Source organism: Triticum dicoccoides, chromosome 4A (assembly GCF_002162155.2).
Source record: "Triticum dicoccoides isolate Atlit2015 ecotype Zavitan chromosome 4A, WEW_v2.0, whole genome shotgun sequence".
NCBI classification, from domain to species: domain Eukaryota; kingdom Viridiplantae; phylum Streptophyta; class Magnoliopsida; order Poales; family Poaceae; genus Triticum; species Triticum dicoccoides.
In genome coordinates this window covers 13,540,669-13,561,825 of record NC_041386.1, presented here as the reverse complement: position 1 = coordinate 13,561,825, position 21,157 = coordinate 13,540,669, and positions in this window count along the sequence as shown.

The window sequence follows — 21,157 nt, the reverse complement described above, 5'->3', positions numbered from 1 at the left end:
ACATATTCTTTCAATAGCTCGATTAATTTAGCTTTACAATCGGCTTTCAAATTTTTGTTTATAAATGTCGGTCGACTGACTGATCCATCTCCGATATCTACCTCTTCTAACGGATCGGCCGATGTAAAACCTTGTCCAAGTTTATCCATGTCATCCAACTCCTCAATAGACTCATACATATCGTTCTCGCTGGACCGATATTTTGCAAGACGTTTTTGTAACCACTCAGAACTAGGATCCATTTAAACATATCATACCTTGGAGCCGATTGCATTCAGTCTGCTTTAAAGACACGGGCACAAAACCATTCTTGGTCGCGCTGAGAAAATCAAACTCTGATAAGTCACGTCCCGTCAAGCAAGTAGCATTGGGATGTTGCCAATCCACCGATGCATCGGCCAAAGCAACACAGGTCGAGTTATCCGCATGAATGACTTCCACTTCATCGTCAACCCACTGAATCAAAAACTGGTGCATAGTGGATGGCACGCACTGGTTTGCATGAAACCAATCACGGCCTAGTATAATGTTGTAGTTACCTTGCACCTCAGCGACAAAGAATGCAGTAGCCAAAGTTTTGCTTCCGACTGTAAGCTCCACATACATCACACCTTTGGCTTCAGTTCTCTCTTTGCCTTCAAACCCGTTGAGCACCATATTGGTCTTGATCAATTCTTCATCAGGCAAACCCAATTTCTTGAAGACCGAATCGGGCATAAGATTTACCACAGCACCTCCATCCACAAGCATCCGAGTGAGCGGTGACCCATTGATATGACCTCTGAGATATAACGGTTTCAGATGCGTTACTGGTTCTTTTGGCTTCTCGAATATTGCATTTTTAGGGCCAAAATCTAGCTGAGCCACTTCCCCTTCCTCATCTACAGCACGAAACTCAGCAGGTAAGTAATATACCATATTGATATCCATACCTTCATGAACCGGTGTAGACTCATAATCCAACATATCAGCCTCTTCTTCAAGTGGATCGACCGATTCTGAAATCTGGTCGAGTGAAGGAGAAGTAGGAAGTGTTGTAGACGATGTAATAGCTGTCGCATCGTCCTCCTTGGGTGGTGTAGGCACTTCTGTGATAGATGTAGAAGCTGATGTATCTTGTATTTGTTTAGGCCTCCACACTTGTTTTGCTGGAACCATGGGCCGAGTGTCATTGAACAACTTATCTCTTTGCTTCTCGGCCTCCTGCTCTGCCATCTCTTGACTCCTTAACCTCTGTAGTTTCCTCTTCTGTGTCTTTGTTAGCCCTGGAGGACACCACTTTGGTCGAGTGTACTTAGCATCTCTCACCTTTACTTGGCTGGTGCTTGCTTCATGGTCATTAACCGAGTGCTTTGGCGCGATAGCAAGTATCGGCTCAGTCGAGTGGTTATCCACAGTCGGCTGTTGTATGGGGAATGTTTCGGTGCCCAAGATAAGTGAGTCGACATCCATTTTCTCTTTGCCTTTTCCTGACTCAACTGCTGCAACACTTGGTGACTTAACACGCCATTCTTTTCGACTTTCCAGATGCATGAAATTTCCACTCGGGCGCACCTTTTTACTCGGATGGAATCCACTCGGATGGACGTCACTTTGATGGAATCCACTCGGATGGAAATCAGTCGGATGGAATCTACTTGGCCACATTTTTTCACTTGGATAGCTTCCACCAGGGTGCATTCTTACACTAGGATATTTTCCACTCAGTCGCATATTTTGACCAGCCGACTGATAGTCACCGATGTTCAGTCGACCATTATATGAGTAATCAAGTCGATTCCACACAGATTGCCTCTGCTCTTCTGAAAACTGCGCCCTTGGTCCACTCGGTTTCACATACTGACTGAACATATCATTCGATGGTGACCTTGGTCGCTTCAAGTGTGATGGCCGGTTAGAGCTGGGACCAGCCGACTGATTAGTATATTTAGACAGCAACATATCAAAAGTTGGCTTGACCCGCTTGCGTTGCACTTTAGCTTCATTCCTCTTCCATTTGCCAACTTCTGGACTCTTGGGCTTGACAAACTTAACTCGAGTGTCCTGCTGCACCTGTGTTTGCCCCCCGAGTGTAGGATTCTTGATGGTGATCTTGATCACTTCCTTGCCATCGGGTTGCTTATCAAGCACAACATGTCTCCCCAAGACCTTGTCACCCTCCTTGTCTTTCCTGGGCTCACCAACAATGACATTAGCTTTATTAGCAGATTCGGCTACCTCCGGCCGAATGAGCAGCTTCTTCCCTTCTAAATCCATTGTGTTCATTGGATAGGGCTGTTTATCAACTTGCATCTCAGAAAAGTTCAATCGTCCATCATTAATGGCCGATTGTATCTGTCGTCGAAAAACATTGCAATCGTTAGTAGCATGAGAAAAAGAATTATGATATTTGCAATAAGCACGCCGTTTCAGCTCTTCAAACGGCGGTAAAGTATGAGATATTCTAATAATCTTAGCCTGCAGCAAAGTATCAAATATTCTATCACACTTAGCAATGTTAAAAGTAAACTTCATATCTTCATCACGATTCTTATGAATCGGTTTCAGATCATTGCAAGTAAAGGGTTTGGCCTTAGATGGCCAAACAAATTCAGTAGCAAAAACATCACCCTCATCGTCCGAGTGATCACTATCATATTCCACCATATTCATCTTTGGACGATCGGCTTTGTATCTATGCACTTCTTTGAGATCTTTGCTTCGGCTTTCCTGAGCCAAAGCCCTTTGTAATACTTGGTTAATATTTAAGAACTCATAGCCTTCTAACTTTTCTCTAATGGGAGTTCTCAAACCACTTAGCACTAGGTCTGCCAAGTCTCTCTTAGTTATCACCAAACTAAAACATCGGTTTTTCGTTTCTCTGAATCTCTTGACGTAATCGGAGACCGATTCATCATGCTTCTGTTTAACCGATGTTAGATGTGACAACTTGAGTTCATTGTCGCCGCTGTAAAAGTGATCATGAAATTTCTACTCTAGCTGCGACCAAACTCGAATGGAACCATGTGGTAAAGAAGAAAACCATGAAAATGCGGTACCAGTTAATGATAAAGGAAATAAACGCACTTTCAACTCATTTAGTGAACCTGCTTCACCTAATTGTGCTAAGTATTGACTAACATGCTCCCATGTGGTTTTTGTGCCCTCTCCATTGAACTTAACAAAATCTGGAATTTTATATCCTGGAGGGCACTGGATGGCATCAAAGTACTCGGGGTACGGCTTTTGGTAAATCCGATTCCGAGGTAACTCAACCCCAAAATTCTCTTGAAGCATCTTAGCCATCTCCTCTCTAAGATTAGCTAGACCATAATCCATACTGGACGATGAAGCTTGTGGCAGTGGCATAGGAGGAGTATGATTACTAGCTGTAGGTAGGAATTGTGGCAGGTATGTTGACCCATAATTTGCTAGTGGTCGAGTGGTTGTAGCTGTAGGTAAGGTTGGGTTCGGCGTTGCCACCGAACCTGGCATGTTCATAATAGGATTAATGGGTGCAGACACAATCTGATTTGTTTGGGTAGGATAATAAGCCATCGACACGGGAGGCGCCGATGCAATAGGTAAAGCCTGATTAGGGTTTTGCACACTAGCAGCTACACCATCATTACCACTAGTCGATTGAGATGTATTCTTCTGAGCATTAGTATTTTCTATGAAAGTTTGATAGACTAGATTGTTACCATCAGCAATACGACTTTCAATCTCAGCCCACTGCTCAGGAGAAAAGGTAGTACTCACAGAAGGTTTAACCTGCTCGGCTTGAAGAGGAGGGAACTTGATTTCTTCAATCAGAGTGACGTTGCCTTGGCGATCCTTCTTGAACTTTGCAAGGAACTCTTGCAAATCCTTCTCTTCGCGCGCCTTCTTGTACTCCTCATAGACTTGGCGATGATCAGCCGATATCTCATCAAGACTGGGCTTAATGATGTTATCGGCGTCTACCTCGGATGGCTTGGGAAGATCGGACATGGTGGATGATGATGATTGATCATCTTCCCCAGCGGAGTCGCCAAAAAGTGTGTTGACACACGAACACGTCACGTGTACCCTCGACACCGGGGGTGATGCACCGCAGCTCACGTCGAAGGAGACCCGACCAACATCACGATACGCAAGACAGTCGGCGGGTGCTTTTGCAGACCCGAAACCCCGCGCACCCGGGAGGGACCCCGTCAGGGATTGCGGCGGCTATGGGCTGCCCTAGGTCGATTTGCTCGCCCCTAGAGCCTCGGGATTCGCAGCTCTCAAACACGAAGAACAGCGAAGAACGAGAGAGAAAAACGGTGGAGAGATAAAAAGTAGACAGGAAAAAGTAGTATATTGATTTGTTCGATTGTGTGTTGTTCAATCGGCCGTCACCCCCAACATATATAAGAGGCGTTTTCCGTACAAGTAAAGGATTCATCTAGGCTTTCCTTACAAGAAGAATTACATCAATTCGCGTCCTAGAGTCCTAGTTCTATTCCAACTCGGATTCAGTCTGAATCTGGCCCAACTTCTGTCTTCCTCCTTGTGCAGGCCGCCGAGCCTCCATATGACCTCCGATCAAGATGGCCCAAATACCAAACTTGTGCGCCACGATGATACGAACAACTCTCATGTTGATCACTTTTTCAAATAAGGCCATCTTGAACACTTTTCGAGGTCGTCTTACCTTCCAGTCGGACTCGGTCTTGCGGTAGACTGAATTATCCGAGTCTTGTAGTGAATTTGCAGGCTATATACTATCTCTGACGACGATGACTCCAAAACCAAAGTTTATCGTCTTGATGATACGCACAACTTCTGTATTGAACACTTTTCCATCCGAGATCATCTTGATAAACTTTTGGGCACATGTTCAGTTTCACTCGGATTTGAGCTCATCCACTCGGATATTAGAGTCTTTCACTCGACTGGATCTTTTCACTCGGATGACTATATTTTCACTCGGAAGACAATCTTTCACTCGGATGATGACCACATTTTCAGTCGGAAGACAATCTTTTACTCGACCGACCTTTTACTCAATCGGTAGGTTTTCACTCGACCTTTTACTCGATCGATAGGTTTTCACTTGACCTTTTACTCGATCGGTGGGTTTTCACTCGACCTTTTACTCGATCGGTAGCTTTTCACTCGACCTTTTACTCGATCGGTAGCTTTTCACTCGACCTTTTACTCGATCGGTAGGTTTTCACTTGACCTTTTACTCGATCGGTAGGTTTTCACTCGACCTTTTACTTGATCGGTAGGTTTTCACTTGACCTTTTACTCGATCGGTAGGTTTTCACTCGACCTTTTACTCGATCGGTAGGTTTTTACTTGACCTTTTACTCGATCGGTAGGTTTTCACCCGAAAGGTAAGCTTTCACTCGACCGGTGAGTTTTCACTCGACCAAAAACATAGCCTGATCTTGATTTGTCTCCCCAAGTCTCATATAACCTCGGATTGAGACGAATTATATATGAAAATCGATCGGCTCGACGAGACGAAACTTTTCTGTGTTGAAGGTTTTTCAATTAAAGGCCATCTTGAAGGCCGAATTGCTCACGCTTTGCATCAGACACTCATCAACGTGTGTCTGGTGTCAAGCGTAACATTTTGGTCTCTGGCCTGTCCAGACCGTATTGACTATAACTTTTGCATATGAACTCGGATTGAGATGATTTATATATGAGAATCAATTGTCTTGACGAGACGAAGACAATTCCTTTAGAGCAGTCCTTCATCTGAGGTCATATTGAGGGCGTAATCGGCCGAAAAGCACTCAGAACATTAAATTTTGTCACTCGGAGTATAGCTTCGGCCACTGAGATGAGGTCGAATGGCGATAGCCTAAACATCAAAGTTGTCCCACTCGACGATATGAAACTTTCTCATGCTAAAAACCCTTTCACTCTGTATTTTGCCAAAATCAGTTGTCAACAGTTTTTGCAGGGCATGTTGTGATGTGATATGGTGAAGGCATGATGCTATATTCTATGAGATGATCATGTTTTGTAACCGAGTTATCGGCAACTGGCAGGAGCCATATGGTTGTCGCTTTATTGTATGCAATGCAATCGCCCTGTAATTGCTTTACTTTATCACTAAGCGGTAGCGATAGTCGTAGAAGCAATAGTTGGCGAGACGACAATGATGCTACAATGGAGATCAAGGTGTCACGCCGGTTCACCATTGAAAACTACTCCATCTCACGTGATGATCGGACATGGTTTAGTTGATTTGGATCACGCGATCACTTAGATGATTAGAGGGATGCCTATCTAAGTGGGAGTTCTTAAGTAATATGATTAATTGAACTTAAATTTATCATGAACTTAGTACCTGATAGTATTTTGCTTGTCTATGTTGATTGTAGATAGATGGCCCGTGCTGTTGTTCCTTTCAATTTTAATGCATTCCTTGAGAAAGCAAAGTTGAAAGATGATGGTAGCAATTACACGGACTGGGTCTTTAACTTGGGGATTATCCTCATTGCTGCATAGAAGAATTACATCCTGGAAGCTCCCCTGGGTGCCAGGCCTGCTGTAGATGCTGCTGATGACATTAAGAACGTCTAGCAGAGTAAAGCTGATGACTACTCGATAGTTCAGTGTGCCATGCTTTACGGCTTAGAACCGGGCCTTCAACGACGTTTTGAACGTCATGGAGCATATGAGATGTTCCAGGAGTTGAAGTTAATATTTCAAGCAAATGCCCGGATTGAGAGATATGAAGTCTCCAATAAGTTCTATAGCTGCAAGATGGAGGAGAATAGTTCTGTCAGTGAACATATACTCAAAATGTCTAGGTATCATAATCACTTGACTCAACTAGGAGTTAATCTTCCTGTGGATAGTTTCATTGACAAAGTTCTTCAATCACTTCCACCAAGCTACAAGAGCTTCGTGATGAACTATAATATGCAAGGGATGAATAAGACAATTCCCGAGCTCTTCGCAATGCTAAAGGCAGCGGAGGTAGAAATCAAGAAGGAGCATCAAGTGTTGATGGTCAACAAGACCACTAGTTTCAAGAAAAAGGGTAAAGGGAAGACGAAGGGGAACTTCAAGAAGAACAACAAACAAGTTGCTGCTCAGGAGAAGAAACCCGAATCTGGACCTAAGCCTGAAGACTAAGTGCTTCTACTGCAAACAGACTGGTCACTGGAAGCGGAACTTCCCCAAGTATTTGGCGGATAAGAAGGATGGCAAGGTGAACGAAGGTATATGTGATATACATGTTATTGATGTGTACCTTACCAGAGCTCGCAGTAGCACCTGGGTATTTGATACTGGTTCTGTTGCTAATATTTGCAACTCGAAACAAGGACTACGGATTAAGCGAAGACTGGCTAAGGACGAGGTGATGATGCGTGTGGGAAATGGTTCCAAAGTCGATGTGATCGTCGTCGGCACACTACCTCTACATCTACTTTCAGGATTAGTTTTAGACCTAAATAATTGTTATTTGGTGCCAGCGTTAAGCATGGACATTATATCTGGATCTTGTTTGATGCGAGACGGTTATTCATTTAAATCTGAGAATAATGGTTGTTCTATTTATATGAGTAATATCTTTTATGGTCATGCACCCTTGAAGAGTGGTCTATTTTTGTTGAATCTCGATAGTAGTGATACACATATTCATAATGTTGAAGCCAAAAGATGCAGAGTTGATAATGATAGTGTAACTTATTTGTGGCACTGCCGTTTGGGTCATATTGGTGTAAAGCGCATGAAGAAACTCCATACTGATGGACTTTTGGAATCACTTGATTATGAATCACTTGGTACTTGCGAACCATGCCTTATGGGCAAGATGACTAAGACGCCGTTCTCCAGAACAATGGAGCGAGCAACATATTTGTTGGAGATCATACATACTGATGTATGTGGTCCAATGAATATTGTGGCTCGCGACGGGTATCGTTATTTTCTCACCTTCACAGATGATTTGAGCAGATATGGGTATATCTACTTAATGAAACATAAGTCTGAAACATTTGAAAAGTTCAAAGAATTTCAGAGTGAAGTGGAAAATCATCGTAACAAGAAAATAAAGTTTCTACGATCTGATCGTGGAGGAGAATATTTGAGTTACGAGTTTGGTCTACATTCGAAACAATGCGGAATAGTTTCGCAACCCACGCCACCTGGAACACCACAACGTAATGGTGTGTCCGAACGTCGTAATCGTACTTTACTAGATATGGTGCGACCTATGATGTCTCTTACTGATTTACCGCTATCGTTTTGGGGTTATGCTTTAGAGACGGCTGCATTCACGTTAAATAGGGCACCATCAAAATCCGTTGAGACAACGCCTTATGAACTAGGGTTTGGCAAGAAACCAAAGTTGTCGTTTCTTAAAGTTTGGGGCTGCGATGCTTATGTGAAAAAGCTTCAACCTGATAAGCTCGAACCCAAATCGGAGAAATGTGTCTTCATAGGATACCCAAAGGAAACTGTTGGGTACACCTTCTATCACAGATCCGAAGGCAGGACATTCGTTGCTAAGAATGGATTCTTTCTAGAGAAGGAGTTTCTCTCGAAAGAAGTGAGTGGGAGGAAAGTAGAACTTGATGAAGTAACTGTACCTTCTCCCTTATTGGAAAATATTTCGTCATAGAAACCGGTTCCTGTGACACCTACACCAATTAGTGAGAAAGCTCATGATGATGATCATGAAACTTCATATCAAGTTACTACCGAACCTCGTAGGTCAACCAGAGTAAGCTCCGCACTGGAGAGGTATGGTAATCCTGTTCTGGAGGTCATGTTGCTAGACCATGATGGACCTAGAAACTATGAGGAAGCGATGATGAGCCCAGATTCCGCAAAATGGCTTGAGGCCATGAAATCTGAGATGGGATCCATGTATGAGAACAAAGTGTGGACTTTGGTTGACTTGACCGATGAACGGCAATCCATCGAGAATAAATGGATCTTCAAGAAGAAGACAGACGCCGATGGTAATGTTACTGTCTACAAAGCTCGACTTGTTGAGAAAGGTTTTTGACAAGTTCAAGGAGATGACTACGATGAGACCTTCTCACCCGTAGCGATGCTTAAGTCCGTCCGAATCATGTTAGCTATTGCCGCATTTTATGATTATGAAATTTGGCAAAATGGATGTAAAGACTGCATTCCTGAATGGATTTCTGGAAGAAGAGTTGTATATGATGCAACCTGAAGGTTTTATCGATCCAAAAGGTACTAACAAAGTGTGCAAGCTCCAACGATTCATTTATGGACTGGTGCAAGCTCCTTGGAGTTGTAATAAATGCTTTCATAGTGTGATCAAAGCATATGGTTTTATACAGACTTTTGGAGAAGCCTGTATTTACAAGAAAGTGAGTGGGAGCTCTGTAGCATTTCTAATATTATATGTGGATAACATATTGTTGATTGCAAATGATATAGAATTTCTGGATAGCATAAAAGGATACTTGAATAAGAGTTTTTCAATGAAGGACCTCGGTGAAGCTGCTTACATATTGGGAATCAAGATCTATGGAGATAGATGAAGATGCTTAACCGTACTTTCACAAAGCACATACCTTGACAAAGTTTTGAAGAAGTTCAAAATGGATCAGGCAAACAAAGGGTTCTTGCCTGTATTACAAGGTGTGAAGTTGAGTAAGACTCAATGCCCGACCACTGCAGAAGATAGAGAGAAAATGAAAGATGTTCCCTATGTTTCAGCCATAGGCTCTATCTTGCATGCAATGTTGTGTACCAGACCTGATGTGTGCCTTACTATTAGTTTAGCAGGGAGCTATCAAAGTAATCCAGGAGTGGATCACTTGAGAGCGGTCAAGAACATCCCGAAGTACCTGAAAAGGACTAAGGATATGTTTCTCGTTTATGGAGGTGAAAAAGAGCTCATCGTAAATGGTTACGTTGATGCAAGATTTGACACTGATCCGGACGATTCTAATTCGCAAACCGGATACGTGTTTATATTAAACGGTGGAGCTATCAGTTGGAGCACTTCTAAACAGAGTGTCGTGGCGGGATCTACATGTGAAGCAGAGTACATTGCTGCTTCGGAAGAAGCAAATGAAGGAGTTCATATCCGATCTAGGTGTCATACCTAGTGCATCGGGTCCAATGAAAATCTTTTGTGACAATACTGGTGCAATTGCCTTGGCAAAGGAATCCAGATTTCACAAGAGAACCAAGCACATCAAGAGATGCTTCAACTCCATCCGGGATCAAGTCCAGGTGGGAGACATAGAGATTTGCAAGATACATACGGATCTGAATGTTGCAGACCCATTGACTAAGCCTCTTCCATGAGCAAAACATGATCAACACCAAGGCTCCATGGGTGTTAGAATCATTACTGCGTAATCTAGATTATTGACTCTAGTGCAAGTGGGAGACTGAAGGAAATATGCCCTAGAGGCAATAATAAAGTTATTATTTATTTCCTTATATCATGATAAATGTTTATTATTCATGCTAGAATTGTATTAACTGGAAACAGAATACATGTGTGAATACATAGACAAACAGAGTGTCACTAGTATGCCTCTACTTGAATAGCTCGTTGATCAAAGATGGTTATGTTTCCTAGCCATAGACATGAGTTGTCATTTGATTAACGGGATCACATCATTAGGAGAATGATGTGATTGACTTGACCCATTTCGTTAGCTTAGCACTTGATCGTTTAGTATGTTGCTATTGCTTTCTTCATGACTTATACATGTTCCTATGACTATGAGATTATGCAACTCCCGTTTACCAGAGGAACACTTTATGTGCTACCAAACGTCACAACGTAACTGGGTGATTATAAAAGTGCTCTACAGGTGTCTCAGAAGGTACTTGTTGAGTTGGCGTATTTCGAGATTAGGATTTGTCATTCTGATTGTCGGAGAGGTATCTCTGGGCCCTCTCAGTAATGCACATCACTATAAGCTTTGCAAGCAATGTGACTAATGAGTTAGTTGCGGGATGAGGCATTACGGAACGAGTAAAGAGACTTGCCGGTAACGAGATTGAACTAGGTATTGAGATACCGACGATCGAATCTCGGGCAAGTAACATACCGATGACAAAGGGAACAACGTATGTTGTTATGCGGTTTGACCGATAAAGATCTTCGTAGAATATGTAGGAGCCAATATGAACATCTAGGTTCCGCTATTGGTTATTGACTGGAGACGTGTCTCGGTCATGTCTACATAGTTCTCGAACCCGTAGGTCCGCACGCTTAAAGTTTGGTGATGATCGGTATTATGAGTTTTTGTGTTTTGATGTACCGAAGGTAGTTCGGAGTCCCGGATATGACCACGGATATGATGAGGAGTCTCGAAATGGTCGAGACGTAAAGATCGATATATTGGACGACTATATTCGGACACCGGAAGTGTTCAGAGTGGTTTCGGATAAATACCGGAGTACCGGGGGGTTACCGGAACCCCCCAGGGAGTTAATTGGGCCTCATGGGCCTTAGTGGGAGAAGCGAAGGGGCGGCCATGGCAGCTGCGCGCCCCCTTCCCCTCTAGTCCGAATTGGACAAGGAGGGGGCTGCGCCCCCCTTTTTCCTTCTCCTCCTCTCTCCCTTCCTCCCCTCTCCTACTACAACAAGGAAAAGGAGGAGTCCTACTCCCGGTGGGAGTAGGACCCCCCCTTGGCACGCCCTCCTCCTGGCCGGCCACCTCCCCCCTTGCTCCTTTATATACAGGGGCAGGGGGCACCCTAGAACACACAAGTTGATCTGTTGATCTATTCCAGCCGTGTGCGGTGCCCCCCTCCACCATATTCCACCTCGGTTATATCATAGCGGTGCTTAGGCGAAGCCCTGCGTCGGTAGCAACATCATCACCGTCATCACGCCATCGTGCTGACGGAACTCTCCCGTGAAGCTCTGCTAGATCGGAGTTCGTGGGACGTCATCGAGCTGAACGTATGCTGAACTCGGATGTGCCGTACGTTCGGTACTTGGATCGGTCGGATCATGAAGACATATGGCTACATCAACCGAGTTGTGATAACGCTTCCGCTTTCGGTCTACAAGGGTACATGGACACACTCTCCCCTCTCGTTTCTATGCATCACCATGATCCTGAGTGTCCGTAGGATTTTTTTTTGAAATTACTACGTTCCCCAACAATTTCCTTCACAATCTCTTCAGTGATGCTCAATCACTTTGGGTTTGTAGGTGTTTGGTTTGGGGTTCTGGGTTTTTCCTCACTTTATGATTTTTGCTCAAAGTCCTCGGAGGATGGGATGCTCTCAATGACAAGTGTCAGTTTCTCGCGGAGCAGCCAACCAGCTAGTGGTTGTAGGGGGGTATTTATAGCCTAGGGAGCAGCCCAACATGATAAGACACAAATGCCCTTCAATGATATGACCGTTAGGCGGATAGATATTTTGGGACAGCTGGCGCATAGCACAACAACGGTCAGAGATTTGGCTATCAAATTCCTTAGGGCTATCATGTTCCTCACTTGTAGGCAATCCGCACTGGCGAATTCCTAACTCCTTAGTCAGAACAAATTCCTCAGAGAACAGAAGATCTTGATCTCTGTCACTGAAGAAATTGACTGAACTGTATGAGATTTCCAATGGCTTCACTCGAAAGGATTGGGTAGGTGTAGGATTTTGAGATGAGCATCACTTGGAAACTTTTCCTTAGTTTTACCTCGACCACCTTTAACAGTACGGTGTCTCCTATGACTCAAGAAAGAGAAAACCGAAACTATGAAAACAAAAGTCTTCAAGCTTCATATTCCTCGCATGAATATCAAGTCTTCAGGATCACACCAATTTCTTCACTTTCAAAGTCTTCAGATAACCAAAGTCTTTAGTTGAGACACATTTTTAGGGGTCGACTTTCTCTGTGAATATCAAAATCCTCATAGACTTATAGACATGTGTACACTCATAAACGCATTAGTCCCTTAACCTATAAGTCTTCAATACACCAAAATCACTAAGGGGAACTAGATGCATTTACACCCTTCACATGCCTTATGGCATGTGTGTACACATGTGACTTCCATCCATTTTGGGAATGGTCACCCTTGTTGTGATGCTCAACAAGGACTTCAAGCAATGCATCATCCATCTTATCATCCCATGAGCAGTAATTTCTCCTCCATGTAGTTACTTCTTCGGCCATGGTGCTACAAGGAAATAAAATATTGTACAGAATAGAAAAGGTTTGAGAAATACCATGATGGTAGAAACATAATGTCATCCATTAATTCATGAAGGTGATGCATATACAAAATACCATAGGCATCATCACACTAGCAACTAGCTAGCTATACAAAAGAAGACCACCACAGCTAGCTATACAAAAGAAGACCACCATAGCTACCTATCATACTCTCATCCTATTCCATCTCCAGTTCTCCTTGTGCCACAAGGTACTCTGCAAACATATCATCAACTAGTTATTACCTAAAGTTGGACCATTCAGTAGTGACTTGCACACTTCTAATGAAGTTGTCATCATCTGGATCATCATTTGGCGCATCTGCTAAGTCACTATCAACTTCTAGCAATAACAAATCATCCATGACATGTTGCATATCCCTTGCAAAGTTATGTAACACACAACAATCATTAATAATTCGAATCTGCAATGATATTTTATTTCATAGTAAGCAATTGTCATCTCACAGATTTATTTTATTTGACACCATATTTACCTTTGGTACCTGATCCTTTATGGCAAAGAAGGACTGGGAACGCAAGATAGCCCATTTTTTCTCGAACAAGCCAAATGTTCGCTCCACTACATTCCTAGCACGAGAATGGCGCAAGTTATATAACTCCCTCTCGGATTGAGGTTGTTGTACACTTGCAGCCCATTCTTTTAGATGATACCGAGTGGACCTGAATGGAGCTAGAAATCCTTCTCCATTGGTATAACCAGCATCCACTAAAAAGTATTTCCCTATATCAATAAGTTAGTTAGCTAAAAATCAAGTCAAAGAAACTACATACCAAGAGTAAGAGTCGTACCCTTAGGCACAACAAAAGCATCTTTGTGGTTTGTCCTCATTGCATCACGCAAAACTCTTGAGTATGAAACTGAACCCTCCCAGCCAGGTAACACATAAAGAAACTTCATGTTCCAATCAATAACACCTAGCATGTTAGTGGTAATGGCTTGATTTCTGTTCCTATACCTTCCTTGGTCAGCCACATCAACAAGCACATCAATATGACAACCATCTAGTGCTTCAAGTGCATTACCAAACCACTTCCATTTGTAAAATCAGGAGCTTGAGTGGTAGAGGAAGGTAGCTTAATGAACTCCCCATATAGAGAGTAGGGCTGTTAGGACAGTAGAGAAGTGTGTGCTAATGGTCCATAAAGAACGCTTGTAGTTGTAGGTGCCACGCAACATCCTCATCTTGATACTATGACCAAGTACAAGCAAGAACATTGCAACTTTCTCTTCCATGGTCACATATACACTATCACAGAGGCCACATCTCTCCCGTAACATGGTGCAAAGGTCATGAAAGTTTCGTTTAGTTAGACGCAATTGATCATACCATGCCACTTCAAATCCATCATGCATGGTTTTAAGCAAATATTTCCTAAGGCTATGCTTGTCCTCATCATCATGAAAACTTCCTAGGTCCCTTGGTCCCCTATCCCTTTGTGTAGTAACAAATGCTAATGCAAGAGCACATGTTTCAACAAACAAATTTAGTCAAAACAATTCTTTTCCTCTTTCGTCTTTTATTTTCTTCATTTATCCACTCAACCAACTCCAATTGATCTGACATTGGGCTGTACAATTCAATTATCTAGTTGTAAGCAAATCAAAGAGACATCACATACACAAAGGCTAAATTACCGAATAAATGTGCGCAAGAAACTACGAAGTGGTTAATCTAAGAGCAGAAGATACGAATAGTTTGCGTTACATTTTTAATGGAAGTCTATGAATGATGAACTGACAGCAATTGTGGACCGGAGTCTACAACTTGTATACCTCATTCTTCCACAGTATCAATGCTAGTTTACTTTGAACTGCAAAGGTTTGTTGTTTTCCTTGGGTTCAATTTCATGTTATGTATTACTTATTATGTAGTCTACTTTTCTGTTGGAATGAGTCCAGATTATGCCTGTCGACTTTTATTTGAGTTTAATGGTCAAAAACTTGAAGCCATGTACTCTGGGACTCCCATGTATCACAGCCCTACAGGATAATGTCCTCTAGCAGAACCATCAAGATTTTAGTCCTCTGTGGCACTGGCGAGATGCTAGCTTGCCGTTGCCGGCAATGGGCACCACAGTCAATTGCTACATGCTGCCAACAAAAATGTATGTTAGGAACTTATTATCTGTGTGTATGCTAGATTTTGAATAGAAATTGGCATTTGCTTGGTCATTCCTACAGGGGCATGCAAGTGTAGCAGCATTTGCTGACTGCATTTCAGCACTAAATTTATCCAGTAATCAAAGAGTATTGAAAATGGTCAGTTAAAGCATTAACATGGGTTTTGTTTTGATATTTCTTACACATGCAGGTTTGTTTACTATGGGCAGCATTATCCTGGCGTCGGCTTTCGAGGGTAAGCATTGGGTTATGTATGATATATAGACGTACCCACTGAAATAAATCCCGATTTATTCATTTTTTCAGCCTACCTACTAAAGAAGAAGTTTGTTTGGTGCTTCCTTCTTTGTGCAGGTTATTGGTGGCTGGGATGACGAAATGCTCATTATGCATGTATGAGAAAGATCATTTACAATCTCAAGGCTCTTCGCTGAAGCTGCAGATTAGTTTTCTTCAAACTTGTTGTGAGGTTTTGATTTTTCTTGGTAAGTGAATATTAGAGATAGAAAATGAAGTATGTTTTGAGCTATGGGGGTTAATGTGGCAGTTGAGCAATTGCACTGGCTTATCAGATTCTGAGGATAATGAGATGCTGATAGTTCTTTGTTTGTTGAAAATTATTGCATGAAAAGATAGATGTTGGCATGAAGTCCCTCGTACTGGCGATAATTTTGGCTGCTGTCAGTTTAGTTCAGCGTACAATTTCATTCAATCCGGCAGCAGCTAGTAATAAGAATGTCAGACAGACATCTGATGGAGGCACACTTGATGACTACAAAACTTTTGAGTTTGTAGCACAATCAACATACATGCAAAACAACGAGTTTACAGAACAATCATATCCCAGACAGCATGGACGACAGGCAGGGACATGCAAAATAGAGGAGACAGTTATCGTTTTGCCAATCCAAGGCTGTTCTAATTGTTGTGGAGGTTGGGGATGTTGGGATTGACAAATCTTAGCGCTCGGGCGGCAAACCGCAGAACCGCGCTGGACGACTCGTTCTCTTGTAGGGCGACCTCCGGAAGCTGGTTGATCCTTAATGCAAGTGCACACACCTTGGCGTTCAGCTCCTGCATGTATATCATCATTGTCAGACATGGGTTATCTAATGGGATGAGACTTGACTTGAGAGTAAGCAAAATTGCCACACAAGATGGAGGAGAGTGATCGAAACTTACATGACTGCACTGCCTCTTCTTTAGTGCCTCACAGATGACGGTACTTGAATGAGTTCCGCTTACCATCGCAGAAAGTCGATCGTCATTGAGGCCGATCAGTGAATCCAGAACAAGACTCATCGTTTCAGTGTCAAGGGACGCATCAGGTAGCTTGAAGTAACACTGCATCACGGATACCCCCTGCTGATCTGCACACAAACAGACAATGTCCTGTGACAGCTTCTCCACGAGTCGCTTCTTCATCTCAGGGCTGCATTTCCTGAGTACGTGCTGGAGCAAATAATTGCTGCATGCACCAGGTCAAAGGGGTCACAACACACAATCTTGAAAGGGTCTCACAACACACAATCTAGAAAGGGCATTATATAAATTGTAGTACCTGTAGGCTCCGATCGCCAAGCCCATGGCATTCTCAATTAGTAGGTCTTCAATATCTCTCAGAAATTTTCCTGAAGCACGCCCATAAAGCTCGATCAAAAACCCTGACACATGCCTTGCATATTCTCTGTTGCTGGTCAAGCACTCGATGCCATGCTCGCATAGAATCTGTAACACATACAGCAGTCATCTGAATCAGAGTCGCGAGAAAAAGAAGGAAAACGGGGCAGGAGGAGGCTTTGATCGCTGCACAGTACCCTTGCCAGTGAGGCTGGCCGTGCTCTGATCTATTGTATTGTATGCATCTAGAAGAGATCACTGACTGCAACTTAAACATACCTCGGTGGACACGATGTTAAAGAGATGCTTAGTCAATTCCTCTTCTCGGGCGCTGTCCATGAGCTTTTTGTTGAGCAAACTGTTGAGCAGCATCTTTATCAGTAAGGGTTGATCGGCCACCGCTGTGATCACCGACCTTAGAGAGTTTATCCTGAACATGCACAATCCAAATTAAGCACACAAACAAAGAGTTCCAAATCAAAACTACATATGCAGCAGTCAGGCAAATTCTGAGTTTATCCTGAACATGCACAATCCAAATTAAGCACACAAACAAAGAGTTCCAAATCAAAACTACATATGCAGCAGTCAGGCAAATTCAGAGTTTATCCTGAACATGCACAATGGAAATTAATTACACAAACAAAGAGTTCCAAATCAAAACTAGATATGCAGCAGGCAGGCAAATTCAGAGTTTATCCTAAACATGCACAATGCAAATGAAGCATACAAACAGAAAGTTCCACATCGAAACTAGATATGCAGCAGGCAGGCAAATTCTGAGTTTATCCTGAACGTGCACAATGCAAATGAAGCATACAAACAGAAAGTTCCAAATCAAAACTAAATATGCAGCAGGCAAATTCTTACCAGTTGTCAAATTCTTCATTGTTTTTTGTTCTCAGCGCAGGGCCCCCCGCCACCCCTTGTACAATTGACTCAAGGACCTGCGAGTCCCCTCTTGAGTTATGAACTAGCGCGAGGAACACCTTGCTGCCCTCTTTGTTGGCCATCATAGTGCCGATACGTGACCTGACGTGGCCGAGCACAATGCGCTGCACTTTGTCGTCCCTTGATTGAAGCAGGCACACAACTTGTTCAGCTGACAGAGTGGATGTAAGCAGCGGCCCGACGTCCTTCCGATTGATAAGATCCCTTCGAATAGACGAGGTGAAGTTGCTTGGCCTTGGACGGCTCGATGTCGAAGCCGCCCCAATGTCGAGGTGCCGCGGCAGGCGCGATGTCTGGGCCGCGTGCGGGTGCCCCTCCTGCTGCTGCCTCCGCGCCGAGGTCTCCAGCTCCACGAGCGCCATCTGGGCAGAGACCACGGATCCGATGGGGACGTTGTGGTGATGATGCCCCACCGAGGCAGGGGGTGCGCCGTAGTAGGAATCGCCGCCGCGCGGACCGTAGTAGGCGTCGCCGCCGCGCGGGCCGTAGTAAGCGTCGCCGCCGCGCGGGCCGTAGTAGACGGCGGCGCCCGGTGGGACCCGTGGGTAGTAGGGGCTGTAATGCCCCGCGTGCGAGACGAACTGGTCTTGCTGAGGGTGCGGCGGAAGGAGCTGCTGCTGGTCGGCGCCAGGCGGGACGTGCGGCGAAGGAAGCGAAGCGAAGCAGTCGGCGCCAGGCGGGACGTGCGGCGAGGGAAGCGAAGCGAAGCAGTCGGCGCCCGGCGTGGCGTGCGGCGAGGGAAGCGAAGCGAGGTACTCGGTACCGGGCGGGGCGCGCGGCGAGGAAAGGGAAGTGAAGTAATCGGCGCCCGGCGGGGCGCGCGGCGAGGGGAGCGAAGGGTAGTACCCGAGGCTCGGGGGCAGGAAGCCGTTGGAGGCGGCGACCGGTCGGAGGAACCCGCCACCGTCAGCGACCGCCGCGGGATGCGGGACCGGGAGGGCGCCCTGCTGGCCGAGGTGCTGCGGCAGGGGGAGGCCGAGGTGCTGCGGCTGCTCCTCGGGCTCGGGCAGCTTGAGGTCATCGTCGGAGTCGTCCTCCAACAGAGCCTCAATCATCTCCATGTTGTTGAACTCCTCCATGGTCTCTGATTTGGTAGAGCGGTTGGGGATTTCGGTTATGCGACGGCGGGAGATTATATAGCCGTAGAAACTATTGGCAGGCAGGCAGGCAGCTGGAGACGGATGTGGGGTTCGCCGTCCGATATGGCGGTTGGCACTTGTTTTCGTGAGGACCGGAGCTCCAAACATCCTCCCTATAGACGCCTGAGCGGCCGGCCGTCACTGTTCGATCGACCTGGACGCGCTCAATTGCTCCCAGGAGCCACAAAAAGGAGCTCGGTGCAGCTTGCCAGGCTCGCTGAGCCTGCCTACGTCCGCCAAGTCACTGCCATGTGGGCCTCCACATGGGCGGGCGCCGAGGGGAGGCGAGGACGACGGCGGCTACGCTCTGACCTCCGAGTCTGATCTGATGAAGCTGGGTGGTCGCAGGCCTGCAGACGAGAGGCCAGGAAGACGGATGCGGCGCTCTGCTGGAGCTGGGTGGTCGCCGACAGCGTACACAAAGAAGAAGACGGGCGGCGTGGTCGCTGACGGCAAAAGAGGAAGACGGCGGCGGTGCTGCTCATGGACGTACGCGGGCGCCTGGAAGGCGGTCCACAGCACGCCGCACATGAGTGGTTCGTGGATGGTCGCCAACGAGCTCGCTGCGACCCAGGGGTTTGGCCTTATGGGGAGGAAGGAGACGAGGAAATGGAGAAGCAGAGGGGAGCCGCGGCACGCCGGCATCGATGGCCAGGCGGTTGTTCCTGCGGTGGCGGTGGCGGTGGCGGTGGCGGCGAGAAGTGAGGAAACCAAGTCCTCTCTCGCTGTACTCTACTCTGCCGCAGTCGTCGACTCGTTTCACTGGGCTAGATGGGCTAAACTGACGTGCATTTTGCTGCTTGGGCTTCGCTGGGCTGCGAGCTAAAAGCTCGAGTTGGACCGAGACGAGTCTGCTGGCTCGGCTCGAGGTCGACACAAGCCCAAAAGTACAGCCTGGCTCGGCCTTTTTAGTTCTGGAGCCGACCCTGGCTTGGGCCGAGTCACAGCGAGCGCGAGCCGAGCCCAAAAGCTCGAGTTGCACATCCAGATTTACTGTTCGAGCAGAAAAAAAGCCACTGAATCGGTCGCCCCAAACGCAACCGAAATGTCCGAGCTGACCGTCACCCCCATACCCATCCGGTATGTGGGGCAGATAGGGGACGCCCAGCCATGCCCAGACGTACCCGTCACGTCGGACTCACGGATGGGTCCGAGCTAAAACCCGTCGGTTCGAGGGGTGTCTCCTCTGGTTTAGGTGAGGACACATTCGTGGCAGTGTGCTAGTGCCGTCCGAGGGACCAAATCCACTAGTTAAGCCAGACGGCGAGGCAATCCTAGCCCCGTGGCATTATCTCTCTCCCGTTTGCGTCGCCGCTTCCCCCTATTGTTCCTATTCCACTTCGAATCCGAGGTCCACCGACGACGACACTGCCATGGTCCATAGCAAGATCACCATACAAGCTGCTGAGGTCAAAGCGCCCGATCGAGATCCAGGAGAAGATGTGCACTGTAGAGGAGGCCCGTGTCACGCGTCGCGCCGCTCATATTTGTCGCCGGCCTGCCTCCGGATAGTCCGGACAAGGAGGAACCAGAGCACATGGAGGTCGAGGGGTCGGAGCGGGAGGAGGTGGGGGCTGAGATGGTAGTGTCGGATCTAGAGGAGGAGGAGGAGTCACCATCAGACAAGGAGAAGAAGGCACCAACATCGGAGTTCGTGATGTAGACACGCTTGCCTAAGTGGAGGACGCGGCGGAGCACCTGGCAAAGTTGTCAGAATCGCGACTCAAGTCTTAGAATCTTACGACCTTACGATCCAAACTAGCCCCTCCGATTCTATGACTTTGCTCATAGAATATAAGTTTCTATGATTCATGATCCTACCAATGGAGTTCCGATCCGATTCAGAATCTCGATTCTGGCAACTTTGGCAGCAGGCCATTCTCGACTCCATCCACTCTGAGGCGGAGGTGGAGGCCAACTGCCGCTTCCTCTGCGATGCGTCCATGGAGCTTGAGGAGGCCTTCGCTTCTAAGGAGGCACCGCCGTCTCGCTCGAAAGCCAATGACCAAGAGGGCATCGGCTACCACATGAACGTTATCGACATATCCGGTGAAGAGTAGTGTAGGTGGCAGTTTGCCATGCTCTATGTACATATATCATGAATGTTTCATGGCTTTGTATTAAAATGGATATCATCAAATGGGAGTGTGGTTGT